We start from the raw sequence: 8052 nt of genomic DNA, 5'->3' as shown, positions 1-8052 counted from the left end.
AAGTCAAGCGTTAATTACGACGGTTTGACTTTTAAGCTAAAACTAAGTAAAAACTCAACTAAGAAAGGTTAAGCATACTTACTAAGGACTAATGCACGACCAGAGGGGCTTAGAGAAGGCTCTTGAGCTCCAGAGATGATCAGAAGAGGAGTTGAGAAAGAATGATCAAAGTTTGCAAACATTGGGGCTTTATATAGTGTTCTTGAATGCTTAAGATCATGACAAATCATGCTATACATGATCCCTGATGATTAACAAGTGTCCCTAAGGCCTAAGAATTAGTTTAGGCAACTCTTGGAAGTGTTAAGGGCTATACATGTCGCTTACAAGGGCTGAACAGCCAACTGAAACGATTTTCTGCATCTGGACGTGCCAGGCAGCCCGCGTAAGTGTCTCCGTGGGCTTACGCGGCCCGCTTGAGGGTGGTGGTCAGGTTGCACAAGTTTTTCAGTTTGCACCCTTGGCTCTTGGTTCTTCGAAAGGTCAACCACACTTTGTTTCTTGCATTTTGAGCCCTCTAACTTGACTTTTAATGGCCCTAAGACATAACCAAACTTTGTTAAGTCCTTGGTTAACTTTATGGTTACCCGAAAAGTCATAATTTCAACGTTGACGCTTTTAACCCTTCGAATACGAATATTGTCATAACTTCCTCATTCATAATCGAAACTTTGTGAAATTTTAATCACTTATTCTAGTGAGCATAATTAATCGTTACAAAGCTTCGGGTTTGCCAAAAGGTCACTCAGAGGTATATTCTAAACATGTTGACACATTTAACCCCCCGTAGTTTGTAATCTCTCACTGTCTTTCACAATTAGCTTCGTATGATCCATGATTTATTCGTTTAAGGGTATAAACATCATGTGGGGTTATTGTGAAGTATATTTATCCATTGTTGACACTTTGAACCCTTATATTCACATAGTTTCTTCGTTTGTCAACTTTAGTCCTTCTAGAGTATTCTTTCACACGTTCAATCTCATGACACGTGTCAATACATTATAGGACGTGAATTTTCGAGGTGTTAAATCCTCACCCCCTTAAAAGAAATCTCGACCTCGAGATTTGTTAAAGTAAAGGAAGTATTTTCTGTCTTATATTGGGCTTAATCTTCCCCAGTACCTTTGAGCCACTCAGGCACTCCAATTGACCTTTATAATAGGTACATGTATCTTTTTGGGGCTTCTAATCCTGTCGATCCTTAATCGACACAGGTTGCTCATCATATCATAAATTTGTATATCATTATGTGATAGTGCTCTTCGACTTATTGGTGACACGTCCTTAAATCATCAGTGTGGGGCACATTGCGCGTTCTACCAAGCTCCTTAATTAGGTCTTAGCTCGTAAGCTATTTAATCTTGATACATTCGAATCTTTCGAATGACTTTATATATTCAGAGCTTAACTAACCTGATAATTACAACTTGGCACACCCTTCCTGGGTGATATCTTTTGTTGAACCTTATTCCTTAACAAGAATTTAGGAGGTTTGATATTTTCATTAATCCTTGATTCTTTTCTGCCGAATGCTGGCATCTTACAGATGATTAGGGATTTGTATGATCTTATTTGTTGTTTCCAATGCAACTTTCAGATCCTGTATATTGGACTTACCAATCTATTGTCCTAACAATAAATGTTTAACATTCCATCTATATAAGGTCTCCAAAGGAGCAGCCTTGATGCTTATATATCAACCATTATAGAAAAGCTTATCTTCAGGTGAGATGGTTATTCCAACCACTGCTTAATTAATTTTAAGGTATAGCTAATCCTTGTCGTTAGTCGAACAAATCGACGATCCTAGGCAGCTGATGGCAATTTCTTAATTGTTGCATAAATGGGGTTGCGGTAATCATTGCATAAGTAAAATGATCCGTCTTTCTTAATTACTTATACCGAACTCTCAGAATATTGAGTTAGGCTACATGAATCCTCTATTTCAAAACTTACTTAATCAGGGTTTTCGACTCTTCCAATAATGGTACTAGCTGTCTTGGAGATTTCATAATAATGCAGCCCTAAATGGGATATAAATATTAACTCTACTCGCCTCTCGGGAGGTAAACAGGGTAGTCTTAGGAGAAGATAATCAAGATACAAGGAGATTACAGAGATTTTCCAAATCTCTGGCTCCAGTTCATCCCTCCTTGCTTGTGTCAAATGAGTGACACATTTACGAGTCCACAGATTTAATCAAAGGCACTTACTTGGAAAATTCCATTCTGGATATCTTCTTTGAATATCACTAGTTGACTTTTAGTACCATATGTCAATACATTATAGGACGTGAATTTTCGAGGTGTTACATAAAGTTTGTAGAGAAGCCTCTACAGATTGAAGACAGAAAAGTTAACAATCTCAAACACAAGAGACTAGTTCTAGTCAAAGTAAATGGGATTCCAAGAGAGGAGCAGAATATACATGGGAGCTTGAATCAGAGATGCAAAGGAAATACCCACACCTGTTCAAGTAGATCTCGAGGACGAGTTCTAAAACAAGGTGGGGAGGATATAACAACCCTCTAGAAATATTTCCGACACCCTAATATATTTAGAAGGTCCCTATATGCCTTAAAATACACCCCGTATACGAGATTTGACCATATATACCTTTAATTTTACAAAAATAAAATAAAAACAAAATTCTAATTGCGCTCGCGGGCCGCGAAGACCTTTAAAGTCTCTTACGTGGGGCGCGACAGCTAGGAGATCAGGCTACACCCTAAGGTGCCACGTGTCGTGACGCGTTTGGAAGCTAGGATCGACTCAGCCAAGCTAGGGCCTACCCTAGCTAGCCTCGCGGGCCGCGTAGCCCTTTGTTGATTCTTTCGCGGGGCGTGAGGAAGTGTCGATCAGACACAATAAAAGGAGGCCATCGGCCTTCAGTCCAATTCGTTCATTTCTTTCGATTCTCTCTCAATTTCTCTATAGTAGAATTAATCTACGGGCATTATACCCCCCTAAATAACAAAGTTCTATCTCGTTGTAAGTATTATAACCACCGGTTACGTATTAGATACGCTGCCCGATTGATCTAGCGCTCCGTAACGGCTGTTGAGGCTCTGCCCGACGTGGTCGTTGGAGTTCTGTCTCGGGGAGGGTATAACTAATGTAAATATTGGGTTATTATACTAACATGTGTGCATTGTGTAATTAATAGATAATCACCAGGAAAATCACAGGAAAAACCCTAAAGTTGCAATGTGAGTAATCTTCCTTTTTGAAAACTGTTTTTACAAAACCTCAATTGTTTTACCTTATAATTAACAGTGATTGAGTATTTGTAATTCTACAATTATCATCGGTATGTTGGGGTTTTGTATACAAAATTTGTTACTACACTGTGAGTAGTAACATGACCACAAGTCGGGTTGACAATACCGTGGGTGGTAATTAAAATAGATGGAAACAAATGTAATTGCGAGATCGCCCTCAATACTGTAAAAGTGATAAAACCTGTCTTGATTAAATTGGGATTCACTCACCAGTATTTCCCACTGACAAAATGTTTTTAAACACGTTTCAGGTAACAAAATGTGAAAGCCAAATAGAAGCCAGCTGGACAGCACTGAAGGCCTGGAAAAATGGCTATAAAGTTACCTAAATAAAGAAGATATTTTTAATTAAATAAAGTAGGATTATTCCTATAATAATGTTTGTAATGGAAACTTGGGAATTTCTCATGTGTTTTAATATTATAAAAATGTGGTATTTTACTCTGATAAAATATTTCCTAACTACGGTCCTGATGTAATTTCCGCTGCCAAACTGATAAATACCGATACCACCATCTCTGAGTAGGCCGCGACCGCCCGCCTCCCGAGGCAGGGGTCATGGGTTGCGACATCGCCCACTCCCAGTGCGTGCAATCAAGACTACCCAACATCCTAGGAAACTCGTGTATCTGCTGATGGGCCTCGTATAAAAGTGGAACGTCGATAGCGGTGGCATCCTCAAATATCGCCTCCCGTAAAGAAAGTTAACACCTAATATAAAAATAATAATAATAATAATAATAATAATAATAATAATAATAATAATAATAATAATAATAATAATAATAACAACAATAATAAAAATAATAACAATAACAATAACAATAACAATAATAATAACAATAATAACAATAACAATAACAATAACAATAACAATAACAATAACAATAACAATAACAATAACAATAATAATAATAATAATAATAATAATAATACATTCACAGAAATTTTCAAGACAATCACGACAACTTTTGGTCGACATCCTTAAATATTCATCCCACGCATCACTCGCTGTGTCGTACGCAAGTTGCCGAGCGACAGTACACTTTTGTATTACAGAGAAACCAATTTTGCGACTAGTACTTTCTCTTAGTGTGAAAAAAGGGAATTCGGCCGCAAAATTATTAGAAATTCTTAAGAAAAGACGACGGCTTATACGGAACCGACACCTAAACTGTGCATCATCGTACAACGGATTTTTACAAAAATAATCGTGCATTAAACGTTCATGAGCACCTAACCGATTTCGTTCAAGAGGCGCTTCTTTGGTACGTGTTGTAGACGATTGGGCTTCTTCTCGCAAATAATTAATCGTCTCCTGCGTCGCTGCGATAAGCATATCGTCGACAACACCGTCAGATGAAGAGCCGGACAAAAAGGATGAAGAGTGAGACAGGGGCGGACTTAAGCTTGGCCCAAGGTGGGCGGGCGCACCCCCGGGAAAAAAAATTTAGTGTTAAGTTCTGTCGAAAATCTCGCCCGCATCCCTTGAAATTTTTTGTCCGCACCCCATGGAATTTTCTGTCCGCAGTTCCGCACCCCTTGTAACTTTTCGTCCACACCCCTTAGGTAAAAAGTGTTATCAATTTATATTTTAAAAATTTTTTAGTAAACTCTTATTTTTTTTTAAAAAACACTACCTAAATTATATACCTTTTAATACCTAAATAACTAAACCCAAATACCCGATACCTTTAACTAGCTCACTACTAAGTCTTTGCCCAATAAACAAACCCAACAAATCAACAATATTTCAAACTAAAATAAAATAAACAAGCCCAAAACCCTTACATATTCTCTCCCGCTCTCTATCCTCCTTGCACGCACGCCAGCGATCAGAACATCAGCGACAACAACAGTCGCATACCACCGTAATCAGTCATCATATCACTGCCGATCGAACACGGGTAAGTTTCTTTGTTATTTCTGATGATTTTTGGTTGATTTTTTTGATGATTTTTGGTGGGGTGGGACGGAACCGGTAGCCACCGGAAGTGATTTTTCGATGGCAGGAGACACGTGCTTCTTGTTGTTGTTAGTGATGATATTTGATTTTTGGGTGGGTTATATATTTATATTTTGTTAGTGATGATGATGATATTTTGTCTTTTTTGTGGTGGGTTATATACGATCAGACCTGATGTTTGGGGTTTTTTGTTTTTATTTTTTTAATGGTGTATATGATGTTTAGATGATTTTTAGTGGTGATTTACATTATGATTTCTAGGGCTTGAATACTTGATACATTATGTAATATGTTATGGAGCCATGAACTTATAGATCAATTTGTTTGTGATAGCCGATAGGAACCATGAGTAGGGACGTTATGGCGCGATTTCTCAAGAGGAAAGTTGATACATCTTCCGAATTCGTTGACATGGATTTTCAAAATCAAGAATTTGGGAACCGTTTTAACGAGGTAAATTTAGTTTGATGTTCTTTTGTTTTACATGACCCGACCCGACTCGAACCGACCCGATACGAACCAATTTTTTTTTACTTATATACCTTGGGGCCTAAAAATTTTAAAAATGTTCCGCACCCCCATGAAAAAAGTTTTGGGTCCGCCACTGGAGTGAGATGACATTTTTAAAAATGATTGGAGAGAATTTATGTGTTTTTTGTGATTGGTGTGTGTTTTAGTTTGTATATATATTAGAATTTAAAAACTTTTTTTTAATAATATGACCGTTGCCAATGGTCTTCTTGGCCGACAACCTCGAAAATAGCCAATTTTTGCCCGTTATTGGGCTGGCGAGATGGGCATAGCGCCCCTTGGGTAACGGGCTCTGGGTTGGGGTTGGGGGGGCACTGGACGTTATTTTTGGTGATGTGGTGGGGTGACGCGAGGCCACACCCCTAACCTAAGTATTTATGTACACACATGTATATACACACACCTTTTCACTAAGTAATATATCATGCTCAACCAATAGTGATATAATATATTAATTAACACTAGTTCGAAATATTAAACATATATACAATAAAACTATAGCTACCTCCATGAGAGGGAAGGATGCAAAAACTTAGAGATGTCTAGGTGTACACACATATGGAAATTACTTTTTGTAAACCAAGGTAAAAGCTCTTTGATTATCCTGGTAATTCTAGAAATGTTTAGATTACAAGATAACACACTAATATTCTAGAATTACTTATCTCTCACTTGTTGTAAATAATCTTTTTTTTTTCTTTTGTATAGAATTGTTTTAATAATAAAATAAAAATTCTATTGGTACTTCTCCATCTCCAATGCAAGATGAAAATTCTTGCAAAAAAATTGTCACATCATCTCCTTATTTGCTCTCTTTCATCTTTCTTTTTGTTAATTTAAGACCTCACTATTCGTAAAATTTATTCTTGCTCTACAAATGTATGTGCTTAGCCAAGAATATTTCTACCCTCTCTCTATTCTCTCTCTCCTCCAACTTATCATCCATGTCACAAATACACCTCAAATGCATTGTATTGAGTTTGTTCTTATATATTTAATCATTTAATAAATATCAATTCCATTAATTTATCTTATAAATAAATGTCTTCTCAAATACTTTAATCTTTACTTTGTGTAGCATAAGTAAATTTTCATCCACTTTATATCAATCTAATAATAAAAAATCAAGCCATGTGTTTTGAATTTTATGCCATGTATGGCTTTTGAATTTTTATGAATCACATGTTATATTAAAAGTTAGGTACCTTGTTAGAATAAAAAAAACCAATTTAGCATTATCTCATAGGTTCATGTTCATATCTTAATTTGCATATGGTTGTTACTTGTTAGTTAGCATACTTCTTGTTTTGCCATGACCATAATTATTATAATAGGAGGATGCAATGACCATAATTATTATAATAGGAGGATGCAAATGAACATGTTAAATGAATTTTTTTTCCTTTCATGTTTGGGGTGTTTATAATATACAAACTAAATCAATATTCAATAAACAAAACAATGGTAGCCCATTTCCTAGAGACATATTTATATAGTCTTATTTTGAAAAGTCGGTAGTATTTTTTTACCCTAAACTTTGTTTTTTTTTCTTTTCTAACCCTCAACTTTGTTAAATCATATTTTCAACCCTCTTAGCTTTTAAGTTTAGGAGATGTAACTTTCAACCTTTTAACTTTTATAAAAATTATAAAATGTCACTTTAACCCCTCGAGAGCATATATAATCTGATTAAAGTTCGTTAATTAAAATAAAAAAGTTGTTGCGTGCTTTTTTATGTACGTGTTGGTATAAATTCGAGTTGATTTACGTTTCGATGTACATTTTATTTGAAAACGAGTCGGGTTAAATATAATAATAATAAGTTATACATACTCATGCCGCATAGTCTGTACAATATTCGTAATTTTCTATATTTCGACATAAATTTGGTACCTTTTTCGTATAAAGCCGAGTTTGTCTATATGTTTGATGAAAATTTGGTGTACGCTTCCGTGCTTTATTTTTGACGTTTTCTACGTATGAATCGGATCACATATAATACATTTTGACTTGGCCTACATTTTGACTAAAATTTGGTGTACGCTTTCGTGCTTTATTCTGGACGTTTCCTACGTATGAATCGGATCGCATATAATACATTTTGACTTGACGGTATCAATTCAAGTTAGTCGGGTCGCATATAAGACGTTATGAATGTACGGTATAAATTTAATTTACTTTACGTTTTGATCAAATCGCAATGCTTATATAGGTTACATTGAATTCAATCGGATACGTCGAAACGTACATTTTCATATGGTTAACGCATCAC

This window comes from Helianthus annuus, chromosome 6 (assembly GCF_002127325.2).
Source record: "Helianthus annuus cultivar XRQ/B chromosome 6, HanXRQr2.0-SUNRISE, whole genome shotgun sequence".
In the NCBI taxonomy this organism is placed as follows: domain Eukaryota; kingdom Viridiplantae; phylum Streptophyta; class Magnoliopsida; order Asterales; family Asteraceae; genus Helianthus; species Helianthus annuus.
Note: the sequence above shows the minus strand (reverse complement) of the source record.